This window comes from Trichosurus vulpecula, chromosome 2 (assembly GCF_011100635.1).
Source record: "Trichosurus vulpecula isolate mTriVul1 chromosome 2, mTriVul1.pri, whole genome shotgun sequence".
NCBI classification, from domain to species: domain Eukaryota; kingdom Metazoa; phylum Chordata; class Mammalia; order Diprotodontia; family Phalangeridae; genus Trichosurus; species Trichosurus vulpecula.
The window spans coordinates 119,471,913-119,485,747 of record NC_050574.1 but is presented as its reverse complement, the minus strand read 5'-3'; positions in this window follow the sequence as shown (position 1 = coordinate 119,485,747).

The window sequence follows — 13,835 nt, the reverse complement described above, 5'->3', positions numbered from 1 at the left end:
AGTAAGTGTCTGAGGCAGGATTTGAACTCAGGTCCTCCTGACTCTAGGACTAGCACTCTATCCGTTGTATCACCTAGCTGCTATATATACATCTATATAAATATATATATATATACATATACACACATATATATAATACATGTATATATAAAACTTTCAATATATTTGCTTTCTTTTGTCATGCTATTTATTTTATTTAATGCATTTAAAAACATAATTCTGAGAAGTCCATAGGCTTGCCCAAGGGATCCACAACACAACAAAAGGTAAAGAAGCCCTGGAACAGAGAGCCTCTAGAACCCCTTCCAACTCTTACATATTCTGATTCAAAATAGAAGCAGGGGCTTGTCTTTAAATGCCAGTCAGTGAACAACCTGGCATCACCCTGTTGTAGTAAAAATATCACTGAGACAGGAGTATGCTGGAGCCAGCTCAAATCTGCTCAGCTTCCAATATGAGCATTTTCACCCTTGGAAACTAGCAAACACTGCAAACCAGGGCTTGATTTATTACTTTGTTGGTCTGTCTAGACTTAAGAAAGTGACAGGGAAATGTTAACAATGCAAATTAAGCTTAAGGGTAGGTTGTAACATGCTTTTTTTTTGGAGAGCTGGTTGTTAAACACTTACCAGCACATTCCTTCCACAGGTGACAAGGTGCGGTTAGCCGATTACACAATCAATTCAAGAAGAGAACAGCTGCCACAAGTTTGGAGCCCAGGGTGTTGACCCGAGGTGGTCCTCTCTCAAAGCCTGTTTCCTCATCTAGATTATGAAGGGATTGGGCCAGATGATGTATCTCTAAGCCCCTCTCAGCCTCTGATGACTTCTGACCTTCTTGACCTACCCTAATCTTCTGAAGGTTTTCCAGCTTCTGGTGCCCCTCCTAAAAGTCAGCAGCCACAACTGAACGCTGTTGGTGGAATTTAACAAGGGCCTCTGCTCTGAACACTGTGACTAGTCTTGAAGCCTAAAATCCCATATCATTTTCGAAGTTGTCCCATCATGCACTAAGTCATGCCGAGCTTGTGGTCCAAGAGCCTCCAGATAATTTCCCTATGAACAGCTATGCCTTTTTGTTTGTCCAATGAGGGCCTCCACGTGTAAGAAGGTTACTGACCTGAGACCCCAAGTGAAGCTGCCTACATTCTGCCCAGACCTGTCTAATGGGAAGAGACAAGCTTCAGCTGTGCTCTCTGCCCCAGTTTTGGGCCATGACTCGCCTCTTAGGGCTCAGGAAGGAATTCAAGGCACCCTTTAAGCCAAGTGTTTGCCTTGGTCTGGAATAATATCAACCATTAACATTGGGAAGCAGCATGGTGCTATAGTAAAAAAAAATCCTTGGACCTGGAGTGGAAGGACCCATCATCCCCACTGCTCACATTCCCACTAGAGAAGCGACATTGAGAAGCTGGGAGACAGTCAGAGGAGGGAACCAAGGCAGCAAAGAGACTTTATTCATTTAAAGGAACTGGAAATATTTAGCCTAGAGAAGACTTGGAGAGAGACATATGATACAAGCACCACACTTGTTCTCCTTGGCCCCAGAGGGGCCAGGAGGAATGGGGAGAAGTTATAAAGGGGTCAATTTAGGCCTGATGTCAGGAAAAATTTCTTAACCCCCAAGTGGAATTCACTGCCTCTGGAGATGGCGGACATCCCCTTCCTGGATGTCTTTGGCTTCAAGAAGTGATACGACTCCTTGTCAGCCATGTTAAGTAGGGATTCCTCTGTGACATGGGTTGAATGAGATGACCCCTGAGGCTCTTTCCAAATTTAAAGTTCTATGACCTGGATTTGACCCTGGATCTGGCACTTAGGTATTTGGTCTGCGTGGCCTTGAACAAGTCACATGACTTCTTTAAGACTGATTATCTGTAAAATGAGAGGGCAGGTGTGAATGACATCTTAAGTCCCATTTAGTTCAAAATCCTAGCTCACACTCACTTAGCCTGTACCGTTTGTTATTTTGGGAAGGAGAATGTTTAGTCTGAAGAAAAGAAGACTCAGGAGTGGGAAGATATCTTCGAAGGGCCATCATCTGGAAGAAAGATAAGACTTGTTCTATCTAGCTCCAGGTGGCAGAGCCAGAAGCAATGGTGAGTGACCTGAGCAAGCCCTCATTCAGTTACTTCTTAGGTGGGGGACCCTGGGCAAGCTGCTTAACCTCTGCTTGCCTCACTTTCCTCATCGACAAAATGGAAATGAGAATGACACTCACCTGCCAGAGTTGTTGCGAGGAAAAAAGGGGGTGACGTTCGTAAAGCACTTTGCAAACCTTAGAACGTAGAGCTGGAAGGGGCCTTAGAACATAGAACATGCTGTCAGGGCTGGAAGGGGCCTTAGAACACAGGACGTGCTGTCAGGGCTGGAAGGGGCCTTAGAACATAGAACATGCTGTCAGGGCTGGAAGGGGCCTTAGAACACAGAGCGTGCTGTCGGGGCTGGAAGGGGCCTTAGAACACAGGACGTGCTGTCGGGGCTGGAAGGGGCCTTAGAACATAGAACGTGCTGTCAGGGCTGGAAGGGGCCTTAGAACACAGAGCGTGCTGTCGGGGCTGGAAGGGGCCTTAGAACACAGAGCGTGCTGTCGGGGCTGGAAGGGGCCTTAGAACAGAGAACGTGCCTTATTTGAATAGCTATGTGGAAAATAAGGCAGCCACGTGGTGCAGTGGATAGAACACAGGGCCCGGAGTCAGGAAGATTCATCTTTATGAGTTCAAATGTGGCCTCAGGTACTTACTAGCTGTGTGACCCTGGGCAAGCCACTTAACCCTGTTTGCCTCAGGTTCCTCCACTATAAAAGGAGCTGAAGAGGGAAATGGCAAACTGCTTCGGTATCTTTGCCAGGAAACCCCCAGACAGGTCATCAAGAGTCCCTCAGGCACAACTGAACAACATACGGAAAATGGATGGGAGAGGAGAAAGACCACGATTCAATTCAACACAACTCAGCAAGCATTCACTGATCACTTAACGTCCCATACACTGCAAGAGGGACTGAGGATGGAAAAACGAGCACGAGACAATCTCTGAATTCAAGAAGCTTACTGGGGAGACCAATGGGGAGACTGGGAGAATCATCAAGCCACTGATGGGACATCTGGTGTTTAGAGCCTGGATTAGAGTCCTAGAATCAGAGAACCTGGACTCTTAGAAACACCGAGAAACATAGAGCGTCTGAGAATGAAAAAATCAGAGAATGTTAGACTCATAGAATCACCGGGTCTTAAAATCATAGAATCTTGGAACAGTGGACTCTGGAATCATAGATTCTCCGAATTAGTCATTCAGAGAATCTTAGCATCTGTTGGGGGTGGGGGGCAGGTCTCATCCGGTCCTTTCTTGTAGATGAAGGAGCATCTATAGGAGAAGGAGGAGCTGGTATATGTATGGCAAAATGAGGTGAATGAAAAAAATGGCAGTATTAATTCAATTTAACAAACATTTATCAAAAAGCTTCTGTAAATAAGACAGGGTAATTCATCCCGGAAGTCTTCTCATGCTGGAAAAGCAATCTATCTCATCATCATTCTCACCCTGGAAGATCCCTTCTTTCTGGAAGCCCCTTCCTCTGATTGGTTGGTTCTGAAAGGAACCTCTATTTTCAGGAAAGTTCCCAGGCCAGCCATAGCTCTGGGTGAGGCAGGATGAGCCAGATGTGAGGACAGGAATAAGAGAAGAGTCAGGCAAGGCTGCTTGGGGGAGATACCATCTTGATTTAGACCATTAAAGAAGAGAGGGATTTTATTTTTTGTTTGTTTTGTTTTGTTTTTGGAGGTGGGAAGGCAGGGCAATTGGGGTTAAGTGACTTGCCTAAGGTCACACAGCTAGTACATGTGTCAAGTGTCTGAGGCTAAATTTGAACTCAGGTCCTCCTGACTCCAGGGCCGGTGCTCTACTCACTGCACCACCTAGCTGCCCTGAAGAGAGGGACTTTAACACATCACAGGATCACTCCCACAGGATCATAGATTGAGAGTTTGAAGGGGTCTTAAGGACCATCTAATCCAACACCCTTATGTTACAAATGAGGAAACCAAGGCCCATAGAGCAGAAGTTATTTGCCCAAGGGAGCAAGGAGCAGAGATGAACACTTTTTATGGAGACAGTGTGTGTGGTGTGTGTGTGTGTGTGTGTGTGTGTGTGTGTGTGTGATCATGTGTGTGAGTTGGGGGAGTGGGGGAAGAAAGAAAGGGGAACTCATTTCAAGTACAGGAGACCAAATAAGCAAAGGCGTAGAAAGTGTAAGACAAGAAAAGGGGATGGAGAACATTTTTGTTTGGGTGGAACAGGGAACATGTAAAAGGAATAGTATTAGATAAGGCTAGGCAGGTGGGTTGGATAAGGCAAATTGTAGATAAACTCTCCTCCCTCCTTCCTCTGCTCCTGAATGAAGTCCCATCTCTCTGTTCTCAATTCTTTTCCAAAGAGTTGTTATTTAGTTGTTTCTGTCATATCTGACTCTTCCTGACCCTATTTGGGGTGTTCTTGGCAAAGGTACTGGAGTGATTTGTCATTTTCTTCTCCAGCTCATTTTACAGATGAGGAAACTGAGGCAAACAGGGTTAGATGACTTGCTCAGGGTCACATAGCTAGTAAATGTCTGAGACTGGATTCGAACTCAGATCTCCCTGATTCCAAGCCTGGCACTCTATCCACTGCACCATCTAGCAGTCCTTTCCAAGGAGAAGTTGCTTTTATTTTGGTCTATATTCTCTCTCCACTTGTAGCTTCCCCACCTGTGCCCTAGCAATCACTCCAAAAGTTAAGATGTCAGACCAGAGTGTACCCCCAAGAAGTTCTATAATATTTCTTTTGACCTCATACTCTCATCGTACCAAGGATCAGCCCTTCATACCCTATGAGAAGGTGAGAAGTTGTGGTCTGTCCCTTCTGGCCAGTCACTCATTCAACAAACATATGAGCCTACTATGTACAGGGCATTGTGCTAAACCTTAGGAATACAAAGAAAGGCAAAAAAAACCAGTTCCTGTCCTCAAGGAGCTCACAGTCTAATGGGAGAGACAAAAAGCAAACAAACTTTATACAGGATAAATAAGAAATAATTAACTGAAGGAAGCCACAAGAATTAGGAGGGGTTGGGACAGGGTTTGGGACATCTGTGGAGGATGAGATTTTAGAGGGGCCTAGAAGAAAGCCAGGAAGTGGTGATGAGAAAGAAAAGCATTCCAGGCATGGGGAATCGCCAGAGAAGATGCCCAGAGATGAGAGATGGAGGGTCTTGTTCATAGGACACCAAGGGAGGCCAGTGTAACTGGATTGCAGAGTGCATGGGGGTGAGTAAGGTATAAGAAGACTGGAAACACAGGAAGGAGCCAAGTCATGAAGAGATTTTGAATGCCAAAAAGGGAAGTTTATATTTGATCCTGGAGATGATAGGAAGCTAATGGGGGTAGGGAGATGATATGGTCAGGTCTGTGCTTTAGGAAGACCAACTTGGCAGCTGTACAGAGAGTGGAACAGAGCGGGGAGACCAAGTGTGCTCCAAGTATGAGATAATTAGAACGTCCACCAGAGTGGTTAGAGGACAGAAGGGGGCATATATGTGAGGTATCACAAAGCTAAAATAGACAGGACCTGTCAACAGATTGGATGGGGGGTGGCAGAGGATGGGAGAGTGAGGAGTCAAGGGCAACACCTAAGTTTTGAGCCTGGGGGACTGGGAGGGTAGTGGTGCCCTGGATAGTAATAGGGAAATTGAGAAACAGTGAGGCTTTGGGGGAAAGATAATGAGTTTTATTTTAGACATGTTGAGTTTAAGATTCAGGGAACATTTAGTCCTAGACATCCAATAAGAAGTTGGGATTCAAGTCTGGAAGTTAGGAGAAAGGTTAGGGCTAAATAAGTAGATTTGAGAATCATCAGCATAAAGGAGATCATTGAATCCATGGGAGCTGACGAGATCACCAAGTGAAATAATATAGGGGGAGAAGAGAAGAGGGCCAAGCTCTGGAGGACACCCACAGTGAGTGTGATGTGGATGAGGAGTCAGGTCAGACAGGTAAGAGGTGAACCAGAATAGAGCAGTGCCACAGAAACAGAAGAGACTAGCAAGAAAAATTCATCTCTGACCAGTTGTTCCATCTCCTCAGGAGACTCCGTCTTCTTTCCAGGGCCAACCCCATTCCCTAATCTAACCCCAATAAGAATATAAAGGGCAAGAGATGGAAAGGATCTTAGAACAGAGAATGTCAGAGCTGAGAGGGGCCTTAGAACACCGAATGTCAGAGCTGGCCTTAGAACACAGACTGTCAGAGCTGGGAGGGGCCTTAGAACATAGACTGTCAGAGCTGGGAGGGCCCTTAGAACACAGGATGTCAGAACTGGAAGGGCGCTTAGAACAGAAAATGTCAGAGCTGGCCCTAGAACAGAAACTGTCAGAGCTGGGAGGGGCCTTAGAACATAGAATATCAAAGCTGAGAAGGCCTTAAAGAGCACATTGTCTAATCCTTGAATTTTATGTATGGGTAAACCAAGGCCCCAAAAAGTGAAGTGACTTGTCCAACATCATTAAGCAGAATAATTGCAGGGCCAAGACTCAAATCTAGGCCTTCTGATCCTCAGTCCACACTCGCTCTTCTGCATTTCCTTGTCATAAACATCTTTGTTTATGATGCTTTCTTTATAAGAGATAATAAAAGTGTCTCCTATACCAGTACTCGTGATGGTCCTGAGCAAACAAGATGCGGTAAATATCCATGTGCTACATAAGATAAAGTAAGTTAAGTAGGGTGATGTAAAAGTCACTATGCAAACAATCTAGCATGTTTAATTCATGTTTGTACTTAAAAGTAATTTCCAGACTCATTTCTCTTCATATCAACATAAACTATGCGTGCGTATAATGACTTCTGCCCCTCCCTGGATATTATAGTCAATATAATATATGGTCATTTTACCGTTGGCCTGTTGCAGACATGCGCTTGTGTATACAGAGTATATACAATCCCCAGGATAAGCTCCTGTTTACAAGTGAAGTGTTTATTTCATGAGAGATTCATTGTTCTAAACTCTCAGGAAATCAGATCTTAGAAACATAATCTTAAATCCCAGTCTTGGAAACAAGGGATCTTAGATGCCTAGAATTGAAGAACTTAACATCATAGAACCATAAAACGCTATTCCTGCAGAGACTGTTAGAGAGCACCCCCTTCAACCCTCCTCATTTTACAGAAAGGGAATCTGAGGCCATGAGAGTTAAAATTACCTGACCAAGGTTTCACATACATGCTTCATTTAGAGGATATTGACTGGAATCATTGACTGAATGGGCAGGCTTTGATGGAGGTCAGGGAGAAAGAGGACTACATGGCCTCAAGTCCTTTCAGCTCATTCCCTCCTTCCCTCCACATTCAGAAGAAATAATCCATAGTCTTGCTAAGACTAATTCTTCCTCCTACAGCCTCTATTCCATTCCCCCTGTTCTCTTCCTAAACTTACTCTATTAATTATCTCTTCTCTCACACACATTTTCAATCTCTGTCTCTCTCCTCTCTCTCTGTCTCTCTCTGAGTCTTTCTGTGTCTCTATGTCTCTCTGTCTCTATCTTCTCTCTCTCTCTATGTCTCTGTCTCTGTCTGAGTTTCTGTGTCTCTCTATGTGTTTTTTCTCTCTGTGTATCTCTGTCTCCTCTCTCTCTGTGTCTCCTCTCTCTCTCTCTCTCTCTCTCTCTCTCTCTCTCTCTCTCTCTCTCTCCCTCTCTCTCACCCCCTTTCTCCTATCTGTATCTCTTTCTCTTTGTGAGTCTCTCTCCATGTCTCTCTGTCTCTGTCTATATCTGCTCTGTCTGTGTCTGTGTCTGTCTGTCTCTCTATTTGTCTCTGTGTCTGTCTCTCTGTCTCTGTGTCTGTATCTGTCTGTCTATGTCTATCTCTCTCTCTGTGTGTGTCTCTCTCTGTCTCTGTCTTTGTCTGTCTCTGTCTCTCTGTCTGTCTCTGTCTCTCTCTCTCTCTGTCTCTCTCTCTGTCTCTCTGTCTCTGTCTCTCTCTGTCTCTGTCTCTCTCTCTGTCTCTGTGTGTGTGTGTCTCTGTCTCTCTCTTTCTTTCTCTCTCTCTCTCTCTGTCTCTGTCTCTCTCTCTCTCTGTCTGTCTCTCTCTCTCTGTCGCTCTCTCTTATACAACCTATAAATGTGTTCAGCTCCTAGCAAGAGTAGTTAATACTCAACACCTCCACCCAGTGGTATGCTGATAAATGTTTAACAACTGACTTTCTACAAGGAAAAAAAGTATACACAACACATTTTTAAGTTTAATTTGCATTAGTAACATTTTCTTCTAAAGTTTAGATGATAAAGAAACCAATCAAACTCTGATTTGTAGGATCTGCTGATTTCCATGATGTAATCTGTGCTGACAATTTAACCATCAACTCTTTTGAGCCAGTTCAAGTTGGTTCTAGCACACTCCTTCCTTAACCTCTCATCACCCAGTCATTCAGTCAACAAGCATTTACTAAGTGCCTATGAAATTCCAAGCACTGTGCAAAACACTGATAATACAAGAAAGGCAAAAAACAGTCCCTACTCTCAAGGAGTTCTATCCTTACCTCTTTACAAAATTGACCTCTCCAAGGTCATTAGTGACCAAATTTATCCTCCTTATCATTGACCTTTCTGTGGCATTTGACATTGTCCCACCACCACCTTGTTATCATGTCCTCTCTTGCCTGCTACTTCACTGTATTTTCTTGGCTCTCTTCCTATCATTCTGACTGCTCCTTCTTTTCTGATTCCTAATCTCTCCTGCCCTCCCCCCAAACATGAATGTTCCCCCACAGGTTCTATCCTTAGATCTCTACAATCCCTCCCTTGGTGTCTTCATCCACTATCATGGATTCGATGGTCAGCCTCATACAGATGACTCTCGCCAGCAGAGAGGGGGGTCAATACCTGTACCTCAGATTCAACTCATCTAAAACTGAATTTATCACCTGACCCCCAAACCTGCCCTCCCCCCAGCGTCTCAATTTCTAACGATAACGTGCCACCTCCCCAGCCTAGCAGCTTGCCATTGTGGAGTCATTTCTGATTCTTTTCTCTCCTTCACCTTCCCTCCCTCCACCCCTCCACACATACACACACAACCAGACATCTGCCACATCTCCCTTTTCTGCTTCTTAAATTTCTCTCACCCCCATCTCTTCCTCTTTACTTCCACATAGCCACCCTAGTTCATGGACTCCATTGCATCTCCCTTGGGATATTGTAATGGTCTCCACAGTGTTCTTACTACCTTCAGTTTATCCCCTGTCCAATCCACCCTTCGCATGCTCCCCAAGTCATCTACCTGATCTGCTTTCATAATCACCTTTCCTTCACTCAAAAAACTTCCTTGGCTCCCCATTACCTGCTGAAGGAGGGAATTGTTTTACAAGCGCCAACACAAGTATGGCGTCTGCCAGATGATAGGGGCTTAACAACTGCTTATTGAATTGAATAAAATACTCATTTCCGTATTCAATCTCCTGCACGATCTTGTTTCAACCTGCTTTGGAATTTTGTATGACATTAGGCCCTGCACATACTGTACACCAGGGGTTCTTAACCCATTGTTTCATAAGCCCCAGATAGGGAAAAAATAATCTTTATTTTCACTAACCTCTAATTCAAATTTAACATTTCATTCAATTATTTTAAAACATTTCTCTAAGTCTGCCAAAGGAATCTGACACATAAAAAAGATTAAAAGTATCTGATCTATACATTAGCTAAGTCGTATAATTCTCCGTTCCTCTTCCGGATTCATTTGCCCTCTCCCGTGTGTTCTGGCTCATGTTCTTCCCCTATACATACAAAAATGCTTGGAATAGACTCCTTCCCCTACCTCCTTTCTTCCTGGCCCAACTCAATCGACAAGCATTTCTTAAGGGCCTACTATGTGCTAGATGTTGGACTAGGCACTGAAAATACAAATGCAAAGTTGAGACAATCTCTGCCTTCATGGAACTTCCATTCCCAGAATCCACTTCCTCCATGAAGGCTTCTCTAACTCCTACCACTGGTTGGAAGTTATTTTTTCCTAGTAGTATTCCTCATGTCTGAACCTTTCTTTACAGCTATCTCAGGAAGTAGTGTTGGACAGTGGAAAGACTGCCAGACCTAGAGGCAGGAAATATCTGTCTCCTGTATTTACTAGGTATGTGAACAAGTCATTTCCCTTCCCTGGGCCTCAATCTCCTAATTTTAAAAAATTAAAAAATTGGACTGAATCATGTCTAAGGTCCCTGCCAGCTCTGGATCCTCAGAGACAGAACAGGATTTTGGCCCAGGACCTGGCTGCTTATTGCTGTTTCCAGTGCTGCCACCTTGTGGTTGTGTGAATTCCCCATTTGTCCATCACCCAGCCCGTCAATCCATGGAATTTTAGAGCTGAGAGGACACTTAGAGAACAAGTTTTCTGTAGTGGTTAAAAATATTTGTGACTTTCTTAGTAGTGGGGATATTGGCTACACCAGCATAGATTGGGACACACACACACAAACATCAGTGCTGAAGGAACCTTAGAACACAGAACATCAGAGCTGCGTTCTAAGGAAGGACTGGGCAGTCCTTCTAAGGACATTAGAACACAGTGTCAGAGTCGGAAGGACTCTTAGAATATAAACTGTAAGAGCTAGAAAGACCCTTAGAACCCAAACTGTAAGAACACACACACACACACATACACACACACACACACAAACATACACACACACACAAACACACACACACCCCTTTAAACTTTTTAAATAGCTAGCATGTTTAAAAATTAAAGCACTTTTGTAATGGCTAGCATTTACATAGAGTTTTAAGGTTTATGGAATGCTTTACACAACTTGATCTTCACAACAACCCTATGAAGTAGGTGCTATTATCACCTATTTTCCAGAGAAGAACATTAAGGCTCATTTGCCCAGAGACCCACAGCTAGTAAATATCTCTTCCCAATTCTGGCAGCCTGTCCTAAGATCTTTTCTAGCTCTAAAATTCTGTATCACTGTGCCAAATTTATAGGTGGAAAAACTAAGTACCGGAGAAGGGAAGTGACTTTCCCATCATCATACAACTAATAAGTAATAAATATAATATATTCTAATTGTAAACCACTGGTTACCAATGATGTCTTAATTATCATATACAATGGTCTTTTCACAATCCTCATCTTTCTTGATCTCTCTGCTATATCCAACATTGTTAACCAACCTCTCTTCCTGAATTCTCTGTCCTTTCCGGGTTTTCATGACAATGTTCCCTCCTGGTTCTTCTACTACCTGTCTGACCAACCACTCCTCAGTTTTCTTTGCAGGATCAACATCCATGCCCCTCCAAGTGTGAGTATAGCCCTGAGCTCTGTCTTGAGTTCTCTCTTTATCTCTCTGTCTCTGTCTCTCTCTGTCTCTCTCTCTCTGTGTGTGTGTGTGTGTGTGTCTCTATCTCTGTCTCTCTCTCTCTCTCTCTCTCTCTGTGTGTGTGTCTCTCTCTCTTGGCGTCTCTCTCTGTCTGTGTGTCTCTCTCTGTCTCTATCTCTTTCATACACACATGTACACAGATATACATATCGGATCCCATTGGTTCGATTATAATCTCTATGAAAATGACTGCCCAGTCCTCATATCTAGCCCTCAGCTCTCTCCTGAGTTTTAGCCCACAACTCCCTCCCCACAATGGACATGCCATGGGCATCTCAAACTCAACCAGCCCAAAACAAAAGTCATGGCCTTTCTTCTCAAATCCTCTCCTGAACTTCCATGGAGGTCACCATGCTCCTTCCAGTCATCCAGGCTGTCAAATTTGGAGCCATCCTTGACACATCCCTCTCCTTCCCCCCCATATCTAATCCACAAAATCCTTGATTCTACTTCCACATCACACAACCACCCTTTTCTGTCCCTCACATGTTCATGTGCTTACCATTTCTCTTTTGGACTCTAACTATAGCCTCCTACTTGGTCTCCCTGACTGAAGGCTCTCCCTTCTCCAATCTGTGCTCCTCTCAGCTGCCAAACCGATATTCCTAAAGCAATGTCTGGCCATGTGACCTGCTCCCTCTTGTTTCTAGGATAAAATAAAATACAAACTCCACTGTTTAGCATTAAAGGTCCATAAGGTTTCATCCTGCCTTTCCAGGCTTACCACATATCACCCTCCGCTTCCTTCACACACTTTACATTACTTCCAATCTGGTCCACTTGCCATACATGACATTCCATCTCCTATCCCCATTCCTATGCACAGACTGTCTGCCATGCCTGGAATGCCCTCTCCCCTCACTCCTACCTCAGAGAAGCCCTAATCCTTCTGGGTTCATCTCAAGGATCAACTCTTATAGGTGACCTAGCCTGATTTCCCCTAGTTGAGATCTCAGTTTTACTTTGTACTTCCTCTATATTTACCCATCTGTGTGCATGGTATTTTCCCAGCTCCTTGAGGACAGGAACTATTTCCTTTTGCTTTGTTTTGGTTTTGGGTGCCCAGAACTAAGCACAGTGCCTGGCACATGGTAGGTGCTTAAAGACTGCTTGGTGAATGAATGAATGTGTGTGGAGGGAAATACATGAATGTACACAGAGAAAAGTCAGGCAATGGGGAAAAATCACAAAATGCCATATTAAAGAGGCACTCATCGTGAAATCTGGATTTAAATGATTGCTCTGCTATTTTTGATCTCTGTGACCTTGGAAAGCTCCCTTCTTTTTTCTGAGTCTCAGATCTCTCCAGGGTAAAATAAGTAACCTGATGATGCCTGAGCTTTGAGTCCAAGAATCAACAACTCTTCAGTTACCCTTTTTGGCCTTTACTCAATAAGAGGTGCATGAGAAATGTCAAATGGTATATTCTACTACAGTTAGACAACATGTATATAAACACAAGGTAGGGGTGGAGGGCAAAAGAGATCCAGACAAAGTGCTCTAGGAAAATTTGAGGAGGAAGAGAACCCTCTCCCTGCAGCCAGGTGATGTAGTAGATAGAGCGCTGGCCCTAGAGTCAGGAAGACCTGAGTTCAAATTCAGATACTAGCTGTGTTACCCTGGGTGAGTCACTTGACCTCTGTCTGAGGAAACCTCAGTTGCCTCAACTGTGAAATTGAGATAATAATAGCATTTACCTCCCAGGGTTGTTATGAGGATCAAATAAGATAATGTTTGTGAAGTGCTTAGCCACAGCACATAGTTGATACATGCATATTCCTTTCCCATATCTGGGAGGATCAAGGAATGTTTCCCCTGAATAGATCATTAAAGGAAGAGGATTTACAAAGGCAGAGATAATGAGGGCATACATTTTAGGCATGGGCTTAGGGATTGGGGTGGGTGACACAGCATGTACGAATGTATTGAGTAAGGACACTGTGTGTCAAGTTTGGGAATTAAGAAGCCTATTCTGATTGGAACATACAGGGGAGTAACATAAAATGAAATTGGAAAGGGAGGTACCCCTAGGGGAGGGAGGAGATGTTAAATGCCAGAGCAAGAATTTATATTTTATGCTAGAGCAGAGGGCTGTGATTTTTTTTTACACTAAATGAAAGAGAGAGAGAGAGAGAGAGAGGGAGAGATGTGATAGATGGTAGATAAATGATAGATAGATGGCAAATTGATACATGATAGTAATAGATAGATAGGAGATTGATAGATGATAGAAGAGAGAAGTAGATGATAAATCGGTAGATAGGTAGATGATAGATAGACTATTTCCACATAATTGGTCCCCTTTGTGCCTTTCTAATAGATGGGGAAAGACTTATATAACCTACAACACATGGCACAGTGTGACAAAAACCACAGGAGAGGGAGAGGCAGCGGATAATAGGGGTTCATACCAAAGAAAGATCACTT